The following is a 24,880-nucleotide window of genomic DNA, read 5'->3' as shown; positions in this document are numbered from 1 at the left end:
CGGAGTGTGGGGAGTAGGGGCGGGAGCCGCCGCCGGGCCGCGGGGGAATGGCGCTGGGGGCCGGCCCGTCCGTGACGCCTGTGCTAACGCGCCGGGAAGTTTGTGTTGGGCCTGGTCCGCCTCCGCCGGGGAGCGAGGTGCCGGGGTACGGCCGGCGCGGCCTAGGCCTGCCCCGAGGAGCCGGCCCGGCTCGGGTGCGAGGGGCTGGGCCGCGCGGCGGGGAGGCCGGGCGCGGCGAGTGCGGAGGAGGCGTGTGTGTGCCGCGCTGCCAGGGCCGTGCTGCGGCCCCCATCCCGGTAGCTGCGGAGATTCCGGCTCTCGCTCCCGCACCGACGTCGGGCGCCGCGGGCAGGAGTGCGGTGGGAGGTGGAGGGGGGGACTAGCGTGTGGCGACCGAGTGAGTCTCGGAACTTCCTCAGTGAGGCCTGAGTCGTCTCCACTTAAAGGCATTTTCTTTGGTCTTCCCGACTCCCGCTTTACCCTTGCCTCCCCCCAGTATTCCAAACTACAGGAGTCAACTTCTCCGTTGAAAAAAAAACACCCCCGGCGTGAGAGGCCATCCTGGTGATGCTAACAGTGCCTTCCAGCGGCCTGTGTTTTACTATGGGTATAGCTGATTCAAGATGTGGCTCACGGTGTGTCCTCTTCCAGGCAAAGGATACCCCTTATTTCAGCTTGTTCACAAATCTCTTTACCCCCTTCCGAGAGACCACCAGCTGCGTTCTTGCATATAGAGTCCAAAGGGTTATACAAAGCTGTCATCCTCTAGTCTGCAGTATCCTTTCCCTCCACCTGCCGGTGGTGGTGGTAGCGGGGGATGGGGTGGGCCGTGGAGTGGCACCATCACGTTTTATTATTTGAAAAGGGTGAAAAGCAACCTTCATTATCTTAAGTAACAGCTGCCCCTGAGGTTCTTAGGCTACATAAGGTGTGTGGGCTAAGCACACACCCACATCACAGATTTTTAATAGAAGACTTCTTCCCTTCAGGTTTAGGCGTCTAGGTAAATAGGGGTTTTTGTTTGTTTCTGTTTTCCATTCTGCATCTGAATCAGGAGGTTAGCTTTTAAGAGAAAGTGGTCAAGTAGTATTTTTTATGTTGTTTCTTTGTACTTTTTTATACTGATATCTTCAAATTCCCATCATTTGTTTCTGAACTTTGAGCATTTGCTTGCCTGAGATAGTAACTGTCTTTTGGACTTTCCACAAAGCCATTTACTTTCCAAGGCAGTTAGTGCTGTCTTAGTGGGTTTCCTAGTTTGAGGGACTATCTCCTAGTTGAAGTGAAATTTCAGCATCTTTATTGAGATAATTCATATGCTATAGAAATTGCCATTTAAATGTAGAACTTACGACTTTTATTAAGTTTACCTAGTTGTGTAATGAAACATTTTTTTGACCAGTATTAATATTTAAAATGAGGGAAAAAATTACAAAAGCTAAAAACATAAATACCACAAAGTTACAAACATCCAGAGAAATAGCAGTTAAATGCTTGACAATCCTTCTGATCCTTTTTCCCTCTACATTTCTGGCTGCGCTTTTTTTTTTTTTTTAACATCTTTGCTGAGATGTAATTCAGATACCATACAGTTCACCCATTTGAAGTGGCTTTTGGTGTTTTCACATAGTTGTGCAGCCATCAGCACAGTCAGTCTTAGGACATTTTCATCACCCCCAAAAGAAACCCAAACTCACTAGCAGTCACTCTTTGTCTTTTTAGATATGCCTATTCTGGATAGTTCATATAAATGGAGTTATACAATATGGGATCTTTTGTGACTTGCTTCTTTTAGGTAGCATAATGTTTTCAAGGTTCATACACTCTGTAACTAGAAAGTATTAGTGCTTCATTCCTTTTTATAGCTGAATATTCCAGTGTGTGGATACACTACATTTTGTTTATTCATTCATCACTTGATAGACTTTTGCATTGTTTCCACTTTTTAACTATTACGCATAATGCTGCTCTGAACATTCATCTACATATTTTTGTGTAGACCTGTGTTTTCATTTCTATTTGCTTATACACCTAGGTGTGGAATTAGTGGGTCATATGGTAACTTTATTTATTAAACATCTTTATTGGAGTATAATTGCTTTACAATGTTGTGTTGGTTTCTGCTGTATAACAAAGTGAATCAGCTATATTTATACATATATCCCCATATCCCCTCCCTCTTGCATCTCCCTCCCACCCTCCCTATCCCACCCCTCTAGGTCGTCACAAAACACATGGTAACTTTATGTGGAGTTGCCAAACTATTTTCAGGTGATCCTTATTTTTTGAATTGATGTTTCCCCTTACTGTGTATCTCTTATTATTTTAGTCAAAATAAGATCGTGTTGATTCTATATTAGAACAATATTATGATATGTGACTTTAAAAAATAATTATAAATACACATTAGGTAAAATTTTTTTGAGAAGTTCATTGTGCCTTATGGGCATCCTTGTGACTTTGATAACCCTGTGTATGCATTAGGAATGTGAATATTTTCACATTTCCACATAAGGAAATGGAATATGACTTTAAGGGAAAGTCATACTCTCTCCTCACTTGTGATTTATTCTGTCACATATGCCTGCAATGAGATAGAACCATCTTTTATTTTATTTTATTTTATTTTATTTTATTTTTTAGAACCATCTTTTATTATCCTTAGAGAACACTAGAAGGCCTATTTTGTGTATCTATTCATACATATATGCCTGTGTCCCTCAAAATACTAATTATGCCCATTTCCTCCTCCCTCAAAATATGGTTTCTGTATTGTGCTACAACAAATTCTAAGAAAATACTGCTTTTTGGTTGATCTTACAGTGACATGTTTCATTGGAAGGTCTTTGAAAAGAAGTATGGACCAGTGCTGTCCAGTGAAATTTTATTTAATCTGGTATATCCAAAATACCATTTCAACATGTAATCAGTGTAAAAAAATTTAATGAGATGTTTCATGTTCTTCTTTTCATACTAGTCTTCAAAATCTGGTCTGTCTTTTACACTTACAGTGTATCTCAATTTGGGCTAGCTACATTTCAGGTTCTTAATAGCTGCATATGACTTTGGGAGAATCAGTTAGTCTTAGGGTTCTTTTATCTGTAAAACTAGAGGTCCTTGACATCTGCTTCATGAGTGTTGTGAAGATTAATAGGTTAATGTTAGGAAGATGCCTGGCAATTTTCTAGGCATTTATCACCTTCAGCTTTTCTTAGGGGGAGGAAGGAGATTTAATAGGATTCAGTGGAACTGATTCTCTAACTCCCTTATTTGCAGGTGGCTTTTTGTTTTTTCTCTTTGTGCATATATAAGTTATGTTGAACTTAAAATTAATGGGAACATTTTTAATGTAGAGAGATGTAATTGCTCATTGAAGGGCAGTTTGGGCACAGGGAATTAGTGACCCTTGTAAAGTCAGAATTTCTAAGTGTTGGAATTGAAACTGATTCCATAGCCTTCAGTTTGATAGTTATTCCTGTGTTACATTCTGGCTCCTCCAAAATATGGTCGTGCTAACTTCTTGAAAGATAAAAGCATTAAAGAAGTTATATGTCAGTATCCATTTAAAATAACTTGTAGGAACTGTCAGATGACATTCAGGGTGTGGTTCCTTTTGTGTAGTGTGGTAGAGGATCATCATTATTAGTTTGAGATAGTAACCATAGCTGGGTATGCACAGTGCAACACAGGAAATGGGTAGTGACCAAATTTCAAATTAAAAAAATGTGTCAGAATAAAGCAAATTAATCTCATCTAGCTTATGTTTTAAAAGTAGAGGGGGAATTCTCTCATATTAATAATAAACCTGCATAATTTTTATAGGAGTTCTGAGGTTATCCAGGATTGAATAGAGCATAAGTTATGTTAGAAAAATAATTAGATCTTATAAAAACACTACTTTAAGAAAAATACCCTAAAAAATAAAAGAATACTAAAATGCTACATAATTGGAAACTTGTCATTGTCCACAGAGCATCAAATAAGAACTTCAGGAAAAAATAGTTGCTTGGTTGGCAAGAGTTTAATAAATTGATCAGCTGTATTATTGTTTAGAAATGGCCTTGGTGATTTGTTAAACTGTACAGAATGAAAGGCATTGTTAAGCTATTAAGTCTTGTTAACTTTTAGAGACTGACCTCTCTCATCACAAATCTTGGAACATATTTAATATACTTAAAATAACCACTGTCTAATTTTTCATATAATAGTCCAAGCATGTGACAATATGAAATATCTGATAGAAATATAGTTGGGAATTCAATAATTGTTTTTGTGCTTCCTTTCAGCTTTCCTAGTTTATGAGGCAACCCATTTCAGAATTGCTTCATTGATAATTTTCTTAGAGATACCAAGATGTCATTTTTCATAGAGACTAGTATGTCACATGTGCATGTAACAAGATTGGGAAGAGTTGTAGGAGTGATTTAGCTTTAAAAGAATGGAACAACTTTAGGAAAAATGTGTAGGTAATTTTTTTTTTTTTTTTTTTGCGGTACGCGGGCCTCTCACTGTTGTGGCCTCTCCTGTTGCGGAGCACAGGCTCTGGACGCGCAGGCTCAGCGGCCATGGCTCACGGGCCCAGCCGCTTCGTGGCATGTGGGATCTTCCCGGACCGGGGCACGAACCCGTGTCCCCTGCATCGGCAGGGAGACTCTCAACCAGTGCGCCACCAGGGAAGCCCCAATGTGTAGGTAATTTTTAAACATTGATCTCTTATATCTGATAGTGGTTGTGGGTCCTTAAGATATTTTTAAATGTTTACTGGAGCAGCATTCATCTACTTGAGGCCTATAATGGTGAAATAAGAGCTTGTCAAATCTAACCTTGAACAATGATTGTGGTACTCACTGGTTTAGTTTTGGAACAGAGCAGAAGTCTGATTAAAGGGAACTAACTTCTTGAGCATCTACTGTATTTGCTTTTAATTGTATTCTCATTTCTCTCAGTCATGTAAGTAGGAAGTATTATTATGTAAAGAAAAAAATTCTAGAGTTAAGTGACATAATAGCATAACATTCAAGGGAATGGTCTTAACTCAGGAATGTCAAAGTGAAGTCAATACTATTTGTACTGTACTATATTACCTCCCTTTAACTTCTCTCAGCCTTAATACAGATCTCAAAGTTGATTAAAAGGCTGTATGTGAAAGCACCTAGCATAGTACATGGGGTATAATAGGCATTCAGTAAGTGTTGTTTCCTTTTTTTTTTTTTTTAAACCAGAGATCTTTTTGGAAATTGTGTTTTATTTGTGGACTTTAAACTAGAGAACACAATCTGTTTACTTACTGTGCTTTCCATTTAGGTTTAATAAGACAGGGATGAGGGAGACTCCTTTCTTCCACAGATAAAATGAACACAATCTTTATATTGGCACCTACTAAATAAGGATAATATATATGTGCTTGTTACGGTCTTAGTTCAGAAATTTTCAGAGCTTTGGGGCTCAAGACCCATTTATACGGTTAAAAATAAGGACCCTCAAAAAGCTTTACTTGGGGGACTTCCCTGGTGGCACAGTGGTTAAGAGTCCGCCTGCCAATGCAGGGGACACGGGTTCGAGCCATGGTCCGGGAAGATCCCACATGCCGCGGAGCAACGAAACCCGTGCACCACAGCTACTGAGCCTGTGCTCTAGAGCCTGCGAGCCACAACTACTGAGCCTGCGTGCCACAACTAATGAAGCCTGCGTGCCTAGAGCCCGTGCTCCGCAACAAGAGAAGCCACCGCAGTGAGAAGCCCATGCACCACAACAAAGGGTAGCCCCTGCTGGCTGCAACTAGAGAAAGCCCACGTGCAGCAACGAAGACGCAATGCAGCCAAAAATAAATAAATAAATGTATTAAAAAAATTTTTTTTTTAAAAGCTTTATTTGGGAGTTTCTATTAATATCAATTTTTACCATTTTAGAAACTAAAAGTAAGAATTTTAAAAAATATTAACTCAAAAATAACACTAATAAAGCTGTTATTTAAAAAAATATTTATTTATTTATTTATTTTTGGCTGCTTTGGGTCTTAGTTGCTGTGCGCGCGTGGCGAGTAGGGGCTACTCTTTGTTGTGGTGCGGTGGCTTCTCGTTGCGGAGCATGGGCTCTAGGCACACAGGCTTCAGTAGTTGTGGCCCACGGGCTCAGTAGTTGTCGCTCGCGAGCTCTAGACCGCAGACTCAGTAGTTGTGGTGCATGGGCTTAATTGTAGCACGGCATAGGGGATTTTCCCGGATCAGGGCTCGAGCTCATGTCCCCTGTCTTGGCAGGTGATTCTTAACCACTGCGTTACCAGGAAGGTCCCAAAGCTGTTTTATATAAACATAAATTTCTTACCGAAGATAACTTATTTTTCAAAACCCAAAAAATTTGGTGAGAAGAGTGGCCATGCTTAACATTTTTTTGAGTCTCTTTAATGTTTGGCTCAAGTAAAGATAGCTGACTTCTCATATCTGTTTCTTTCTTTTTTTTTTTTTTTTAGATTTATTTCATTTGTTTATTTTTTGGCGTTGGGTCTTCTGTTGCTGTGTGCAAGCTTTCTCTAGTTCCTGTGAGCGGGGGCTACTCTTCGTTGTAGTGCGAGGGCTTCTCATTGCGGTGGCTTCTCCTGTTGCGGAGCACAGGCTCCAGGCACACAGGCTTCAGTAGTTGTGGCACACGGGCTTTGTTGCTATGCAGCATGTGGAATCTTCCCGGACCAGGGCTCGAACCTGTGTCCCCTGCATTGGCAGGCGGATTCTTAACCACTGTGCCACCAGGGAAGCCCCCTCATATCTATTTCTGAATTCAATCTTTTGGTATGTTCTTTTGGTTGAAGTATATGAGGAACATCCAATTTCACACAGTAGGCAGTTGGAAAAGGGAGGAACGTTTAATAGCCTTTTCAGATAATTAAGGAAATTATTCTTTGATATACTATATCATACCATATATACCAAAACTACAGAAATAACACTTTCTTAAAAGTTAGTTGCATTGTGGAATCTGAAGCCATATTAGTAAACTTTTCTTACTTTGTTACATTAAAATTCATTGGTCTGTCTTGCACTTGGACATGGCTGATTTTGTAACATCATGTATTGGTCATTTGGAAAATATTAGTTCACTGAGTTGTGTAGATCTTCCGAATGCTGACACATTTATTTTACAATGAAAATTCACAATTATTAGCATTGCCACGTAGCTCATCAGAAAAATCTTAAATATTGGTAATCTGTCAAGCTCACAGTGGTAGATACAAGTTTTCCAAAATTCTTATCTTCACTTGAAAGCTCAAATTTTGTCATTAGCAAGAAATACTTTAAGTTGTTTTCCTTGAAGCCATAAGTTCACTTTGCTCGTTTTTGTGAAAACATCTGCCAGACACTTTCTGAGTAGCCATAATTTGTCTCTCAGTTGTTCTTTCAAGTAAAAGTGATGTTCCATGAAAAAAGTGGCTAGTTCAATTAGCAACTTAAACAGTCCCACAAATACTTTTTCCTGAAACAGTCATCCTGCTGCAGAAGGGGGTATGCTGTAGAAGTGGTTTATGTGTAATCCCCATTTCATCACAAAATGTTAGAAAGAAAAGGCCGTTTTTTTGTGTGTGTGTGTGGTACGCGGGCCTCTCACTGCTGTGGCCTCTCCCGTTGTGGAGCACAGGCTCCACAGGCTGAGCACAGGCTCAGCGGCCATGGCTCACGGGCCCAGCCACTCCGCGGCACGTGGGATCTTCCCAGACCCGGGGCACGAACTCGTGTCCCCTGCATCGGCAGGTGGACTCTCAACCACTGCGCCACCAGGGAAGCCCAAAAGGCCTGTTTTTAATAAAAGTAATTTTTTTACTGTTTCATCAAGGACATTATTCTTTTTTTTTTTTAACATTTTTTTCTCTTTTTAAAAAATTTATTTTATTTATTTATTTTTGGCTGCGTTGGGTCTTTGTTGCTGTGCACGGGCTTTCTCTAGTTGTGGTGAGCGGCAGCTACTTTTCGTTGCGGTGCACGGGATTCTCATTGCAGTGACTTCTCTTGTTGTGGAGCACAGGCTCTAGGTGCACGAGCATCAGTAGTTGTGGCACGCGGGCTCTAGAGCACAGGCTCAATAGTTGTGGCGCACGGGCTTAGTTGCTTCGCAGGATGTGGGATCTTCCCGGACCAGGGCTTGAACCCGTGTCCCCTGCATTGGCAGGAGGATTCTTAACCACTACACCACCAGGGAAGCCCCTCATCAAGGACATTCTTCAGTGAACAGTCTTTTTTCTTTTTAACTGAAACACAATGACTATTATTACAGCTTGGTGACATTGCCTTAATTCATGGTAAAGCACCAGCGGCTTTACCCATTGCAGTGCAGTACAGTGCAAATGTTAACATAATAAAAAAAAATTAGTAGTAGTAATTTAAGAAAATAGTTTTGACCTTGTGGACCCTCTGAAAAGGTCTCAGTGTCCCCACAGGGGCCCACTGACCACACTTTGAGAATCACTGTCTGTGTTATTATTGTTGCTTCTGTTATAGGTGATTGTCACTTTTAATTAATAAAAGACTATTGAAGGACTTTACAGTATCACAGTTAAATAACATGGACTATGGAGTCACACCTGGATTTGAACCCTAGTTCCTCTGTTTAATAGTTATGGAAGTTAACTTAATCTCTTTAAACTACTTAAATGCTTAATAGTGCATGGCATATAGTGCAGGTAGAGTGAATGGTGGCTGTTTTTATTTCTACCAACTTGCTTCATCATACATTACATCCAAATAACCCCCTGTGTTCCCTGTCAGATTAACATTTTGTTTGCAGTTCCTTTTGTACCACTGTGCACCGTAATTCACATCACATCACATGAATTGGAGAAGGCTTCTTTTTCCCTTCATTAGCACTCAAGTGAAAGCCTACTTCCTCCTGCATGCTTAACCAAATTGTCACAAAATTACTAGTTTCTGACTTCATTTCTCTAATCCTGTGTTGTAAGTAGGTTAGTAAATACTTTATGAAGATTTTGTAACTGTTGTCCTGTAAGACTGTAAATTTAACCAGAAAATAGCTCTGATTCACATTATTTGGTACACGTAATGAAAAATGGTTTAAGGCTATAGACATTTACTGGTACTACAAGATTAGCTTGATTATTTACAATGCTAAACTGTTTTCTGTTACTGTGTATTCACTGTTAGGACAAAATTTGATTAGCTATCACTTTTACCCTAAATTTAATTTACATTGAACTTAATGTAAATTACATTTTCAATAATGGTGTATTTTGGCAAACCTGAAATTTCTTTAAACAAAAGTCAGAATCCTAAGATAATGTGGTGTTTCATAATTTGGTGATAGACATATTTTTAATATTAGAAAGCAAATTATGTTCTGTCTCAGTTTCTAGTTCTTTAAATGAAAGCTTTAGTTGCCCAGTATCTACTTGTAATACTTGTTTCAGTTTTTACAGCATGTATGGTTCCTTAAAGTAAGTGTTATGTGAATTTAGTTACAGTAGTTGTATTCTGAAGGCCCTACAGCTAGTCTCTACCTGGTTGTATTAAATGATCCTAACCTTTTTGCCACCCATCCTGCCTATTCCCCTGTTCCTCTTTAGCCACTTTCAGGTGTTGCAGGTCCAGAAAAGAAAAAAGCAAAATAAAGTCTTAAGATTTTTGAATAATTGTTACATTACTCTTGGTTCTTTAGTAATTATGAAACCCAATATTTTCTGTCTTTGTTTAGAATAGTGGCTTTAAATACCATAAACTTTTTCCATAATGTTGATATTAAAAGTTAGGTCTGATAGCTTTAGGCTGAAAGAGCTGATTTTTTAATATTATACAGTTTTGTTTTGGGGAACAGAAACCCAGCTAAAATTAGTTAAAGCAAAGTGGGGGAATCTGGCTCTCATAACCCAGTAAGTTTAAAGACATAGCTCACATTATAAGAGTTCTAATGAAAGTCTGGGGAGGACTCTGATCAAGATTTGATTGCATACTTACGCCTGAATTAATCACTGTGGGCAGAGGAACGTGGTTCTCTGATTGGCCAGCACAAAGTCATGTGCCATAGGCCAGCTGTGTGTGTGGGGGGGTTGCCTTTGTTGGGGGAGGGTGTTGGTACCTCCACTTAAAACACAGGTTTCTCAAAAGAATGAGGGGTCTGTCTGTTAGAGTAAGAAGAATGGAAGAAAAAACCTATTGAAGACAAAATTATAAAGCACTACCATCCAATACAGATGTAGAATGGTTTCTTATTTTGCCTTTGACTCTTATGTAGAGGTGTTCACAGGTATAGCTACAGAATTGAGTTGTTGATCAACTGTTTTCTCAAACATCTTATATCAGAGTTTTCACACTTTTTTCTCTTCATGTCTTGAATAAGTTTTCCCAATTCCCTTTTGTTCTCCAGCTTTAAAATGGTATTATCTTTAAATTATGACAAAGCTTATTTAGGACCAATAAACAAATAAAATGTATGATCCAACAGCATTAGTCATTAAGCTGAAAACCATAATGAGATACCACTTCACACCTACTAGCATAGCTGTAAGCAAAAAGATAGACAATAACAGGTGTTGATGAGGATGTGGAGAAAGTGGAACCCTCATATATGGCTGATGAGAATGTAAAATGGTGCAGCCACTTTAGAATGCAGTTTGGCAGTTCCTTAAAAAGTTAAAGGGTTAACATGTGACCCAGCAGTTCCACTCCTAGGTATAAAACCCAAAAGAATTGAAAACAAGTGTCTGCACAAAAACTTGTACATGAATGTTCATAGTAGCATTATCTAAAATAGGCAAAACATGGAAACAACCCAAATGTCCATCAACTGACGAATTGATAAACAAAACCTGGATATGCATACAGTGGAATATTATTCTACCATAAAAAGGAATGAAGTACTGCTACTACATGGATGAACCTTGAAAAAATGCTAAGAAGCCAGTCACAAAAGTTCACATATTCTGTAATTACATTTATACGAAATGTCCAGGATAGGCAAATCCAAAGAGACAGTTGATTAGTGGTTGCCAAGGCCTTGGGACAAGGGGCACATGGGGACTGGCTGCTAATAGGTATAGGGCTTTTTGTGGTGAAGAATATGATCTGGAATTGGATGGTGGTGATTGATGTGCAACTTTGTGAATATACTAAAAATGACAGAATTTTACACTTTAAATGAGTGAATTGTATAGTATGTGAATTATATCTCACTAAAGTTGTAGCTTAATTAAGAGAAATAAGTAGGGCTTGTGGCAACTTTCTACTACCTAAGGGTCACAGGTGAACTCTTGGCAGCTCTTTTTCACTCACTTTTCATCTATCCTTCCCTGTATTGAATTCATTTGTTCAGTGAGTAATTACTCAGTTTCTCTGTCTGAGGTTCTGTTGTAAGCAGTGAGGCTAGAGCAATGAATAACCCAGGCTAAATTCCCATTCTCATCGTTTTACATTCTAGAAGGTCAGGATTTCTCAGATCCCTGCTGTAAACTGACCCTGTGGTGATATTTAACCACTGTGAGCTAGTGTTGTAGTAGATCCCTTATCTTTCTTTCCTAAACTCAAATTTCTAATAAATAACATACCTTAAATTTGAAAGGAAAGGATATCCTAAATGTTTGGCATCCAATAACTCTTCCCTTAAGATTTGTGGAAAAGGTTGATTATTAGAATGAGAAGACCTAGGATTGCATCTCATGAGCTATATGCCATCAGGAAATCTTTATAATAATTTTTTTAGCCTCAATTTCTGTAAAATTAAAATCCCACTTTAGTGGATACTTTCTTTGATTAAGCTTTTAAAAATGCAAGGAATAGGGACTTCCTTGGCGGTCTAGTGGTTAGGACTTGGTGCTTTCACTGCAGAGAGGCCTGGGTTCAGTCCCTGGTCGGGGAATTAAGATCCCACAAGCCGCGCTATGTGGCCAAAAAAAAAAAAAAGAGAGAGAGAGAGAATGCAAGGAACACCCTTATTCAGACTATGTCAAATAAGGGTGGGGTGTTAGGAACATTAAGGAACCAGTTCTCACATTATCCCAGATATTTCAGGTAGGAGTATCTTGGTAGGAATTCATGGATCTTTGCTCTACTGCTCTGCCAGCCACTAATTCAGCTACTAAATTTTATTTTTCCTGGGTACTGACTCTCTTAGTCTTTATATAATTTTCGTGTTGAATTACTGAGAGAATCTGCTTATGCTGATAAGCTCTGCCCAAATTGAGGCAGATTGTTTTTACTGCTGGCCTGTTTATGGATTGGCTTTTCCCCTTGACCTCCTCCACCAGTCAGCTGTGGTGTGGGGAAGGGGGGTGTCACATAAGTAACATCCTTTGCTGGCTTTGCAACAGCATCCCTGGAAAGAGAAGTTTCTCTATAATAAGGTTGTAAGTATGATGTTATTTAGTCAGCGTCACTCCATTCTTACTTTTCTGTTCGCTTTGTACTCACTGTTAAAATCTGGGGCAAATCATTATTACCTCATCTCTACAGTGGTTGCCTTATTTCTGCTATTGCTCTGCTCTAATTCATAAAATAACCAGCGTGGTTCTTTTAAAAAATAAGTAAATCATATCAACGCTCCTCCTCTGCTTCAGTTGCATCCCACCACATTTAGCTTTCAAACTCCTTACTGAGACCTTTAAGGCCTTGCCAAATCTTGTCCCTGTCTCCTTCTCCTACCTCTCTTACTTATCTCCTTTTACTATGCTCTCACTCATCTTCTTTTAATTCCTCTAACTCTAACACATTAATAGCTCTCTCCAGGCCTTTCACACATGCTGCTCTGTCAGAATGCCCTTCCCACTCCCTTTATCTTCATCCCCTTTCCTTCGCCTGCCTGCTTATTTCTCATCTTTTGAATCTTCAATATCATTTACTTAGAGGCCATCCCTGAAGAGGCTAGTTGAAAGTTAAATCCCCTTGTTGTTTTCCTTGAGAATATGTATCATAATTTGTTAGTGTATTTACTCAATGTTAAATTCTTCCATCAGACTATAAGCTCCCTGAGAGTATGAACCTTGTCTCTTTTGTATACCACTCTATTCTTAATTCTTGTCGCAGAGCCTGGCGGATAAGTGGCACTTAAGTAAATACTTGTGGAAATCAAATGCAACTTTAAAAAAGAAAAAAAAAAAAGAGAGTCATGTACTCTGATTAGAATTAGTGACTAAATCAGATTTTTCAAATCAAGCTCATTTTTCTCTCTTTTTAAAAATATTTATTTATTTTGGCTGCGCTGGGTCTTTGTTGCGGCACGTGGGATCTTCGTTGCGGCACGTGGGATCTTCGTTGCAGCATGTGGGCTTCTTAGTTGCGGCATGCAGGCTTCTTAGTTGTGGCATGCATGTAGAATCTAGTTCCCGGACCAGAGATCAAACCTGGCCCCCCTGTATTGGGAGCTCAGAGTCTTACCCACTGGACCACCAGGAAAGTCCCAAGTTAATTTTTTTCTCTTGAAATGGTAATGGCATGGTAATTGTAGAAATTTTTTAGAAAAATGGAAAAATAAAATAATCCTCCATAATCTTATTGCTGTTAATCTTTTGGAATGTTTCCTTTTTCTTGTGTATATTTTGAAATATATTTGGACTTAATTTGGGTTCTAATGAGAATAACTCATAGTAGAATATAGCAAAGTTTCTTAAGTTTGGCACTGTTGACATCTTGGGCCAGATAATTCTTTGTTGTGGGAAACTTCCCTGTGTGTTGTAGGATGTTTAGTAGCATCCCTTGCCTCTGCCCATTTGATTCCAGTAGCATGTCTGTCCCCTTCCCCCCAAGTTGTAAAAACCAAAATTGTCTCCAGAAATTACCAAATGTCCCCTGAGTGGCAAAATCACCCTGGGTGAGAACCATTGGGACGCAGTCTTGTGGGATATAAAATTAACCAACACTAACAAGGAACAACCTGAAAAGGAAATGGAGAGGCATACCCATTTACAGTAACATCAAAAGGAATATAATACTTAGGAATAAAACTAACCAATGAGAAGAAAAACTTTTACACTGAAAACTGTAAAATATTGCTGAAGGAAATTAAAGGGGACACAAATAAATGGAAAGACATACTGTGTTCATGGATAGAAAGACTTATTATTGTTAAATGTCTGTACTACCCAAAGTGATCTACAGATTTAATGCAAATCTACGGATTTATCAAAATCTCAGTGGTATTATTTGTAGAAATAGAAAAATCCATCTTAAAATTCATGTGGAATCTCAATGGGCCCCAAATAGTCAAAAGTAATCTTGAAAAAGAAGATAAAGTTGGAGGTCTCATACTTCCTGATTTTAAAACTTAGTACAAAGCTACAGTAATGACAACTGTGATACTTGCATAAAGTCAGACATATAGACCAATGGAATAGAATGGGGAGCCCAGAAATAAAGCCTAGCATGTATGGGCAAATTATTTTTGGTGAGAGTGCCAAGACCATTCAGTGGTAAAAGGACAGTCTTTTCAACAAATGGTGCTGGGAATATTTGCTATCCACAAGCAAAAGAATGAAGTTGGACCCTAACCTAATACCATATATAAAAATTAACTCAAAATGTATCAAGAGCCTAAATATAAGACAAAACAATAAAACAAGAAGAAAACGTAGGACAAAGGCTTCATGACATGAAACTAGCAGTGATTTCTTGGATATGACACCAAAAGCATACATAGGTGACAAAAGAGAAAATAGGTAAATTGGACTACATCAAACGTTAAGATTTCTGTACATAAAAGGACCCAGTCAACATTGTGAAAAGGCAACTGGCGGAATGGGAGAAAATACTTGCACATCTAATATGTGGTTAACATCCAGAATATATAAAGAACTCCTACAACTCAGTAACAAAAAAATAAACCTCTATTTTAAAATGGGCAAAGGATTTGAATAAACATATCTCCAAAGAAGTTATACAAGTGGCCAACAAGCATATGAAAAGGTGTTCAACATTACTAGTTATTGAGGAAATGCAGATCAGAGCCATAATGGGATACCACCTCATACCCATTAGAATGACTACTGAAAAAACAAAATCCAAAATAAAAAAAAAAACAACCCCAGAAAATAACAAGCGTTGATGAAGATGTGGAGAAATTGGTACCATGGTACACTGTTGGTGAGAATGCAAAATTTTTCAGCCACTATGGAAAATGGTATGGTGATTCCTCAAAAAATTAAAAATAGAATTACCAACTCCACTCCTGGGTTCGGAATATGCCCAAAAGAATTGAAAAGGACCTGAAAGAGGTATTTGTACCCTTAATAGTCATAGCAGCATTATCTGCAGTAGTCAAAAGGTGGAAGCAAGCCAAGTGTCCTTCAGTGGGTGAATGGACAAATAAAATGTGGTATATGCATGCAATGGAATATTCTGACTTAAGAAGAAAGGAAATTCTGGCACATTACAATGTGGGTGAAACTTGAAGCCATTATGCTAAGTCACAAAAAGCAAAAATTGTACAATTCCACTTATATTAGGTACCTAGAATAGCAAAATTCATAGAAACAGAAAGTAGCGTAGTGGTTGCCCTGGGGGAAGGGGAAATAGGGAGTTGATGTTTAATAGGTTATAGGGTTTCAGTATATTGAGATGAAAAGAGTTTTGGACATGGGGTGCACAAAAATGCAAATGTACTGAACTCTTCACTTAAGAATTATTACGATGGCAAATTTTACAATTTTTAATAAAAATTTTTTAGTTAGAAATGGTTATGATAGTATGTTTCATGTCGTGTATTTTACCACAGTTTAAAAAAAGAAAAGAAAAAACACTTGACAACCAATGTTAGTGAGGATGTGGAGCAAGGGGAAGCCTCATTCATTGCTGGTGGGAATACAAATTGGTACAGCCACGTTGAAAGGCAGTTTGGCAAGGTTTCTTACTCTTACCATACAATTCATTAATCACACTCTTTGGTTTTTATGCAAATGAAGGTAAGTAAACTATGATACATTGAGACAATGGAATATTATTCAGCACTAAGAAAAAATGTTCTATCAAACTATTAAAAGACATGGAAGAAGCTTAAATATATACTACTAAATGAAAGATGCCAATCTAAAAAGGCCACCTCCTGTATGATTCCAGCTATATGACATTCTGGAAAAGGCAAAAGAAGTGTAGAGACAGTGAAAGATCAGTGGTTTCCAGAGACTGTAGGCAGAGTACAGAGGATTTTTAGGGCAGTGAAACTAATCTGTATGATACTATAATAATGGTAGATACATGTTATTTTACATTTGTCAAAACCTGTAGAATATACCCTAATGTAAACTATGGACTTTGGGTGATAGTGATGTGTCATAGGTTCGTCATTTGTAACAAAGGTACCACACTAGTACAGAATGTTGATAGTGGAGGAGGGGCGAGGAATACATGGGAACTCTGTACTTTCTGTTCAGTTTTTCTGTGGGCTTAAAACTGCTCTAAAGTTTACTTTTCAAAAAGGTGTGTATGGCATGATATTATTCATATTAAATGTTAAATGTATTAAAACTATTATAGATGTGTTGATATACAGTCAAAACACTCATGAGAATTCAGAAAAATGGTTGCTTCTGGGAAGGCAAAAGGGGGAGAGGGAGTGGAGAGGGTTGAGGTTGGAATGAGGTTTCAGCAGTATCTGTAATACTTAGAAATTCTTATTTCTTTAAAAAATAAAGCAAATGGGACAAAATAGTGATATTTATTGATACATGAGTATCTTATGATTTTCTCTACTTTTTTGTATATTTGACATTTCAAAAAATAATTTCATACTTATAGAAGTGGTTAATTTGGGAATATATATGTTAAAATGTAGTCTACTTCATTGACTGCATTGATGGAGGGGGAACCATTATTTACACAAATTTAGTCTTGTCCTGAAATATACGACCTATTCAGAAATAAGACTGCTTGCAGAGTGGCTTAAGGGAACAAGGAAGGGCTAGAGAGTGGGGTTTGTTTTCATTTTGAGAAATCTGTGTTGTGTAGATAACAGAGCTCACCTTTGGTTCTGTAACTTATTCAGGTACAGTACTGTAGCACAGTAAATAACATGTGGGTTAGAAGCTTTGAGTCTTGGGTAGTATTTTTCAGCTTATTAAGTGTCCAGGGATGGGAATAAACGGTAACAGAAACAGACCAGAATTCATAGTAGATTTGGGGTGGGGGTATTGTTTCTGTGATGAGAAGCCATATTAAATTATAAAGTAAATATACAGTAATCTGATGGTTCTCAGTCCTCATCTTATTTGACCTGTCAGTACCATTTGACATAGTTAATTATGTATTCTTCCTTGAAAAGTAATTTTTTTTTTCACTTGATTCCAGCTTTGCACAGATTCCTATTGTCTTCTGTCTCACTGACTGTTACTTCTTAGTCCTCTGCCCCTTAATATTTAAAGTGCCTGAAGTTATGCTCACTCTGCAGGTAATCTTATCAAATCATCTGGTTTTAAATGCGATTTATACACAGCCAGCTTTCTAAGTTGATATTTTTAGTCCTAACCTCTTCCTTGAAACCTAGGCTCAAACTGGTGTCTTGACTCATTTTGATTCAAAAATGAGTGTTCAAAAGTCATATTACTCCCCAGACCTGCTCATCATTCAGTCTACCCCATCTCAGTAAATGGTAGTTCCATCTTTCACTTAACTTGGACCCAAAACCTTCCATTCCTCATTGTTTCCTCTCTTTCACAGTCTTATCTAGCCCATTAATTAGCACATTTTGTAGATTCAATCTTCGGAATATATCAATCTTCAGAATCTGCATCTCATTATGTCCCCTGCTATCACTCTGCTCCAAACTATTATCTCTTATCTGGACTACTACAGTTATGTTGTATTCCCAACACAGCAGCTGGAATGATTCTGTTTTAAGTCAGAGTATGATGTCTCATTTGCTCAGAACCCATCAGTGGCTTTCTATCGCACTAAGAGTAAATGCTAAAATCTTTACAGTGGCCATCCATTTCCTTCTCCTCTGTTCATTGCATGTCAGCCACCTGGACTCTGCCTTTCCTCTTCTCTTATGTCTGGTCCTTTTTTACTTGCTAATTCCTCTGCCTTGAATACTTTCTGCCAAATTACCAGCATGGCTTGCTTACTCATCTTAAGGTCTTTACTTAAAAATATCCCTCTTCTTGGGACTTTCCTGGTGGTTCAGTGGTTAAGACTCCGTGCTCCCAATGCAGCGGCCCCAGGTTCAATCCCTGGTCAGGGAACTAGATCATGCACGCTGCAACTAAGACCTGGAGGAGCCAAATAAATAAATATTTTTTAAACATTTTTTTAAAGTTAAAAACAATCCACTTTCTTGGCTTTATATTTTTTCTAATATTTGTCACTAACATACTATATATTTTAGGTTTTTTTTTTTTTTTTTTTTTTTTTGCAGTACGCGGGCCTCTGACTGTTGTGGCCTCTCCCATTGCGGAGCACAGGCTCCAGACGCGCAGGCTCAGCAGCCATGGCTCACGGGCCCAGCCGCTCCGCGGCATGTGGGATCCTCCCGGACCAGGGCACGAACCTGTGTCCCCTGCATCAGCAGGCGGACTCTCAACCACTGTGCCATCAGGGAAGCCCTATATTTTAGTTTTATTTATTGTCTTTCCCCACACTAGGTTCTGTGAAGTCAGAGATTTTTATCCTTTTGTTCCCTGCTGTGTCCTTAACACTGAGAACAGTTTATGGTATATAATGGTCAGTAAACATTTGTTGGGTGAATTACTGGCTTTTTGTGTAGATGTACACATCTGTTTAGTATGTGAGCATAATTAGAGTTAATGCTTCTCAAATGGTGTTTTAGTAAAGCAATTCAGTGATTTACCTTTTAATGAAGTTTTCCTGTTGCCATTGTGAAAGTCTTTGAACATAAGTTCACAAAGAAAAATAAATATTTTGAAAATACTGAGGAAAAAGAAGGAAAAGTGGCTTATTTGAAGAGATATGCAACAGAAGGAGACCTAGAATGAAAAGGTAGTATGGTCTAGTATAAAGAACATTGGTCTGGGGCCAGGATAATCTGAGCCTTGGACAAGTCACTATAAAATGAGATAGTTTAAATGATTTCTATTTTTTCCAGTTTACAAAATCCTACAATGATATTTGTGTAGATTCTTCTGTAACAAAACCATGAATTTGAATTGATTATATTCATAAAATGTACATACAAGGAAAATATTCCTTAATCTCCTGCTTTTCATGTTTTATTTTAATCTGATCTTGTTTTGTAAATGGAAAAAATAATTGGTTTTCTCATGTGAGAATGCACCAAATAAACAGAGATAGCAGATTTCTTTAGCAGTGTTGACTTGGGTTCTGTTGACTTCCTTAACTTGGTTGAAACTCATTTGGTTTCTTGTTCTTCGTAATTTTTCCCAATGTCTTTCCCGTATGTTTTCTTCAACTTGTTATTCAGTCAGTTCCTGAAATTGTATTTCTTCTATGAAGTACTCAAAACCTTTGAAGAGAAATGATCACTCTTGCCAGGATTTGATCAGTCTCATTCTAAAAGAGAAGGGAGTACCTTCCCTTTTGCTCATATAAAATTCAAACATGTGTTGTTTGGTATAACAGGTTTCTCTATGTGTTGTCCTTAATCACTTTCTATGTGATTCTGAAAGTTCACCTAGCAGCATTTCCCATCTTTGAGAGGGTTGGTTATATGTGTCTCACCAAACTTATGGTCATTTCTTAATCTTTTTTCTTTCCCTGCCAAACACCTCCTCCTTGCCAGCAGCGTGCATGCACAGACACACGTACACACAGAGTTCATTTGTTTGGTAATGATCTCTGTTACCAAATCTATTGAAAGCTCAATGATTTCCATGTCCTTTTGGCATTTGCAGCATAATTTAAGGCCAGAAAAAACCCTGCAAAATGTGAAAACACAGAGCAGCTATGCCAGAGCCACACAATATCTTTTCATTGTTTACAATCTTGAGCTATGGCTTTCTCAGTATTCTTAGCATAGAAGTTATTGCCATGGGTAGTAACTTGTACTAATGGCAATTTTAAATATTTTTGTGAGTTTGTTTTTTGAAGTTGATAACATTGATGAAATTTTTGAGACATAAAAGATGTTAGAATCCCTTCACTCTACAGATGAAGGAATTAATGCCCATAAACATGGTAACTTGACTAAGATTACAGTAATAAAAGGTAGAGCTGGGACTAGTAGCCATATACCAGTAGTTTAGCCATATGGTAGTACCCATCTTGGGGGGAGACATGTATGTATTCTGTATTTTCTCCTCTGTTATGTGTGTGTGTATATACACCTCATTACAATATAGGTGAATATAGAAAACTTAGGAAATTTAACTTTTTCCTTTTCTTCTTACCTTTGTTTTCTAACTTTTCCAAATAGATATGTATAACTTTTGAATTTAATGTATTTCCCTATTGTTTGAATATTGATTAGATAGTGAAACTCTACTGTAATGCCATTCCTTAGAGTTAACAACTATTAACAGTTTCTAACATTTTTGTGATTTTTATCTTTTTTTTAAAATTTAGTTTTTGGCTGCATTGGGTTTTCGTTGCTGTGTGTGGGCTTTCTCTAGTTGAAGTGAGCAGGGACTACTCTTCATTGCAGTGTGCGGGCTTCTTATTGTGGTGGCTTCTCTTGTTGCGGAGCATGGGCCCTAGAGCACGTGGGCTTCAGTAGTTGTGGAGCATGGGCTCAGTAGTTGTGGCTCATGGGCTCTAAAGTGCAGGCTCGGTAGTTGTGGCGCACGGGCTTAGTTGCTCCACGACATGTGGGATCTTCCTGGACCAGGGCTTGAACCTGTGTCCCCAGCATTGGCAGGCGGACTCTTAACCACTGTGCCACCAGGGAAGTCCCTTTGTGATTTTTAAAAAAGTACACTCATGTAATTTAATAAGTTTAATAAGTTAAATTTCAATGCTTATAATTTACATGTGGATTATTTTAAAGTATGGTATCTGTAGATTCGAAGTATGTCTTAAAACTTGTCCAAAAGCTTGCCAAGGTTAAATCTGGCTTCCTACAGTGAATTTACTTTTGTTTTTTTTTTTTTTGCGGTACGTGGGCCTCTCACCGTCGTGGCCTCTCCCGTTGCGGGGCACAGGCTCTGGACGCGCAGGCTCAGTGGCCATGGCTCACGGGCCTAGCCGCTCCACGGCATGTGGGATCTTCCCGGACCAGGGTACGAACTCGTGTCCCCTGCATCGGCAGGTGGACTCTCAACCACTGCGCCACCAGGGAAGCCCGTGAATTTACTTTTAAACTTCTCTTATACTCAGCCTCCGTTCATCTTTTTCTTGTCAGAGATAAGAACTTGATTCTACTTATGAAGACTTTTGTCTATCACTAGTAGTGCTAATTAGAACTTTTCTCTCCTACTGCTGCTATTAATAAATATTATTGCTGAGAAATAAATCCACAGTTTGAGCAAGCATATAACGTTAAGCATTTAACATTAAGCATTTAACTTTTTATTGTCATAAATGTGAAGTTGGAATTTATTTGCTAATCACCTGCAATTTAACAACATATATGCTATTTGGCAAAGGCATAAATAAGCACCATAATGACTGCTGCTGGAGAGATCAACAAGTGGAGATGAGAGGAGGGAGAAATAGGTAAAGAATGGGAAAACAGACTTTTAGAGATATTTATTTTTAGCATTTGGTTTACCATATTTATTGGATTAAACAGCTGTTGTACTTATGTTTAGGATGCAATGGTTATTATATAGGTTGAAAACACTAGTAACTCACTTTTAATTCTCTCTTTTTGTATATGTTCTATCTTCTACCTGAAATGCCTGTCTCTAACTGAATTTCCATTCAGTCTTAAAGATTCAGCTTATATTTCATCAGCTTATATTTCATCTTTATTACATAATCTCTCTGCTGTTAAGATTAGTATGCACATTATAACACATTACATATATTTAAATGAATAAAGTCAAGTAACATATTGAGAATGGTGTTTGACACCCAGTGTTTGCTAAGTGTTAGGCCTTATTACTATTTTATTAAATTGTATTTTTTTGTCGTAAGAGTACTACCTCCTTAAGGTCATGGATATGCTATGTCTGGTCCATCCTTGTATTTCTTATGATTGGCAAGTAGGTGATTAATAAATATTTGAATACTTGAGTGTGTGCTTTTTAGCAGGCTCTAAGTAGTAATACAGTAGTAATCCACATTGAGGGGAGGATTTGTGTGTGTGTGTGTGTGTAACTTTTTAAAAACTGCTTTATTGGGATATAGTTTACTTTGCATAAAATTCACACATTTAAAGTATACAATTAAATGATTTTTAGCCAATTTTCAGAGTTGTGGTAATATTACTAAATACCAATTTTAAAATATAGCTCATCACTTCAGAAAAGATCTTATGCCTGATAAATTTTTTTATTCTTTTGCTTTTTTGTGCTATTCCTAAGGTAAAAATGACAGGCTGGATGAAATAAAATCAAAGTATTATATCCCTTACCTTTGAATGACTAACTTTAGAATTTTCTTTAAATGTTTTTCTCTAGTAAGACTTACTGAGTCCTTACTGATCTAAACCCTAACTTTTTACTCAAGAAAATTTAAACCATTCAGTTTCATACAGTATATTATTACATCATCATATCTTAAATTAATAGTTTCTAAAGTTTTAAAGAAAACAGTATATTATATGGATAAAAAGTGACTTAGAAATTAACTAGCCGTAAGTTGGAAAGAAAGTACTCTACTTTTCACCCCATTGGAGCAGAGAAGGTAATCCCTAGAACCTAGCACAGTAATGGATACATAGTAATTATTTGTTAATTTTAAAAACTACATAACTATTAAATGGAAATGCCATTCTGTGTTCTGTAAGATTCACTTGTTTGAATTTTTTGACAATTTCTGGTTCCCTTTTGCCTGAGTTTAGAACTTTGAAGCTGTATCACAAGCAAAGAAATATAAAAATTCGGGATGATCAGAGCAGCCTGAACTCTACTGTTTATTGGGGGTAGGGGGCAGGAGGCGGGCACTCTCTGTAGCCTTTGTTTTTTAGATAGTCTTTGGCCTATTAAATAAGCCTTTGGCTAGTTTGGCAGCCTTTTGGAATTCTGATTGACAGCTTACTGCATCAGTTAAGTCATGCGAATCCAGAACTATTATATTTGTATGTAGTATGTAAAAACCCTGCTCTTTAAGATAAGTTAAGATTTAGAAAAAGAAGCCTTGTGTATCCCTTTCATGAGACCTCAGAGAAATAAAAGTCCTTCTTGATTCGAGATGGGGTTGTGATTTGAAAATGTCTAAATATCTAATACCACTTTTAAGGCACTTTGTTTTTTGCAATAAAAAACATGGGTAAATGCTGCCAGGTTGTTGTGTAGGATATCTTTCTATCTTACTATTTCATTCAATCTTCTCTTTACCTTGGAGGTAACAGCTTTCTCTCAAGAGAAGAAAACTCTTTCTTGCTCTATTGTAAAGAGGTTGTCAGTTCTTTTATTTTGCAAATGTTTCTGTGGATAGTAATAGCCCAAAGCTTATGTCACAGCAACTACAGTGCTAAATTGTTTTGATAAATCCTTTATTAAGAGTTTCAAATTATCAGAAACTAATAAGTAAGATGTACAAAAATGGGGGAAAATGTGTGTAAATAAATATTTAGGTCAATATATAGCAGTTGTTTAGGATTTATTAATAGTTTGCTTTATTAAGAAGTTAAAGCCCATTCATTGTACATTAATCCTACTTCTTTAGATGGGATTAGAGACTAGACTAGAAATAATCTCTGTCCCTCAAAAGTCTACCTTTTTACTGAACAAATCTTTTAAGTAGTACATTTTGCAGATTTTATTTTCTGTGAGAAACAGGGCATTGTTTTATGTTATTGTTTATTTGAGTTATTTATTGTTTTTGTATTGTGATACAGCGAAAGCGCATTATCTTGATAATAGTACTTTTGCTTTGGAATGAACCATAGGCTCTAAAATTGGCTTGAACTCTATTTGACTTTAAGACTTGTGGGAGACAATATGGCATAGTGGTTAATTGGCTTTGTATGAGACTCTGAATTCTAATCCTGGCTGTCCCACTTCTAGTCATGTAGCCTTGGCCAAGTAGTTTAACTTCTCTAAACCTCAGTTTCCTTACTTGTAAAAGTAAAAATGTTTTTTCTTACTTCTTAAAGGCTGTAATGATTTAACTATGGTGAATATTGAAACTCTTGTTGTAATACTTGTCTAATTATTTTTATTCATTTTGCAGCCTATCTTAGTAGTATTTTTTAATTGTCTTGGTATTTTTATTTTAATATTTATTTATTTAGGCTGCACCGGGCCTTAGTTGCGGCATCAGCCTTCTTAGTTGCAGCATGCAGGCTTCTTAGTTGCAGCATGCATGCAGGATCTAGTTCCCTGACCAGGGATCGAACCCTGGCCCCCTGCATTGGGAGTTTGGAGTCCATTTTCTTAGCAGTTGCTGTATAGTGTATTAGAAAAGGCCTTGAAGAGAGAATTTCCAGTGCATTAGAGGAATAGCAAAGTTAGTGAGGATACAGCAGAATGAATTGAGAGAGTGATAGGAGCTGAGATCTTAGAGGTGGTAACCAGGGAGGGCGTGAGGTGGGAAGACTTAAGCCATTATAATGACTGGGCATTTACTCCAGAGTGGAGAGCCAGTGGATGGTTTTGAAGAGGGGAGTAACATGACCTGATTGACTTTTTAGAAAGGAGTTCTTTACTGAGTCCTTATTCCCATGGAGTCTATGGGTGGAATTCAGGAGGTCTTGGGAACTTAGAAAAAAATTAATTACATCTTTGTTTTCACTAACTTCTAACTGAAACAGTATTCCCTTCAGTTAATAATGTAGTCAATAAACCTCAGTAGTTATTAAAGTTACCTGTGATTTTTGTCACCACCAATAAAAATCAGATTATTGTTGCAAAATATGTTTCATCTAATATCTTATCCAGTGCAAT

At 37.7% G+C, this 24,880-nt stretch overlaps 1 protein-coding gene across 1 annotated transcript in view; it reads left to right on the top strand.

Moving 5' to 3' along the window:
• KPNA4 (karyopherin subunit alpha 4) overlaps positions 1-24,880 on the top strand; it is a 53,562-nt gene that overhangs the window by 131 nt on the left and 28,551 nt on the right. The gene's annotated exons all lie outside the window — the stretch shown is intronic.

The sequence above is a fragment of the Phocoena phocoena genome, chromosome 4, assembly GCF_963924675.1.
Source record: "Phocoena phocoena chromosome 4, mPhoPho1.1, whole genome shotgun sequence".
In the NCBI taxonomy this organism is placed as follows: Eukaryota; Metazoa; Chordata; class Mammalia; order Artiodactyla; family Phocoenidae; genus Phocoena; species Phocoena phocoena.
Note: the sequence above shows the minus strand (reverse complement) of the source record. Positions and strands in the feature narration are given on the sequence as shown.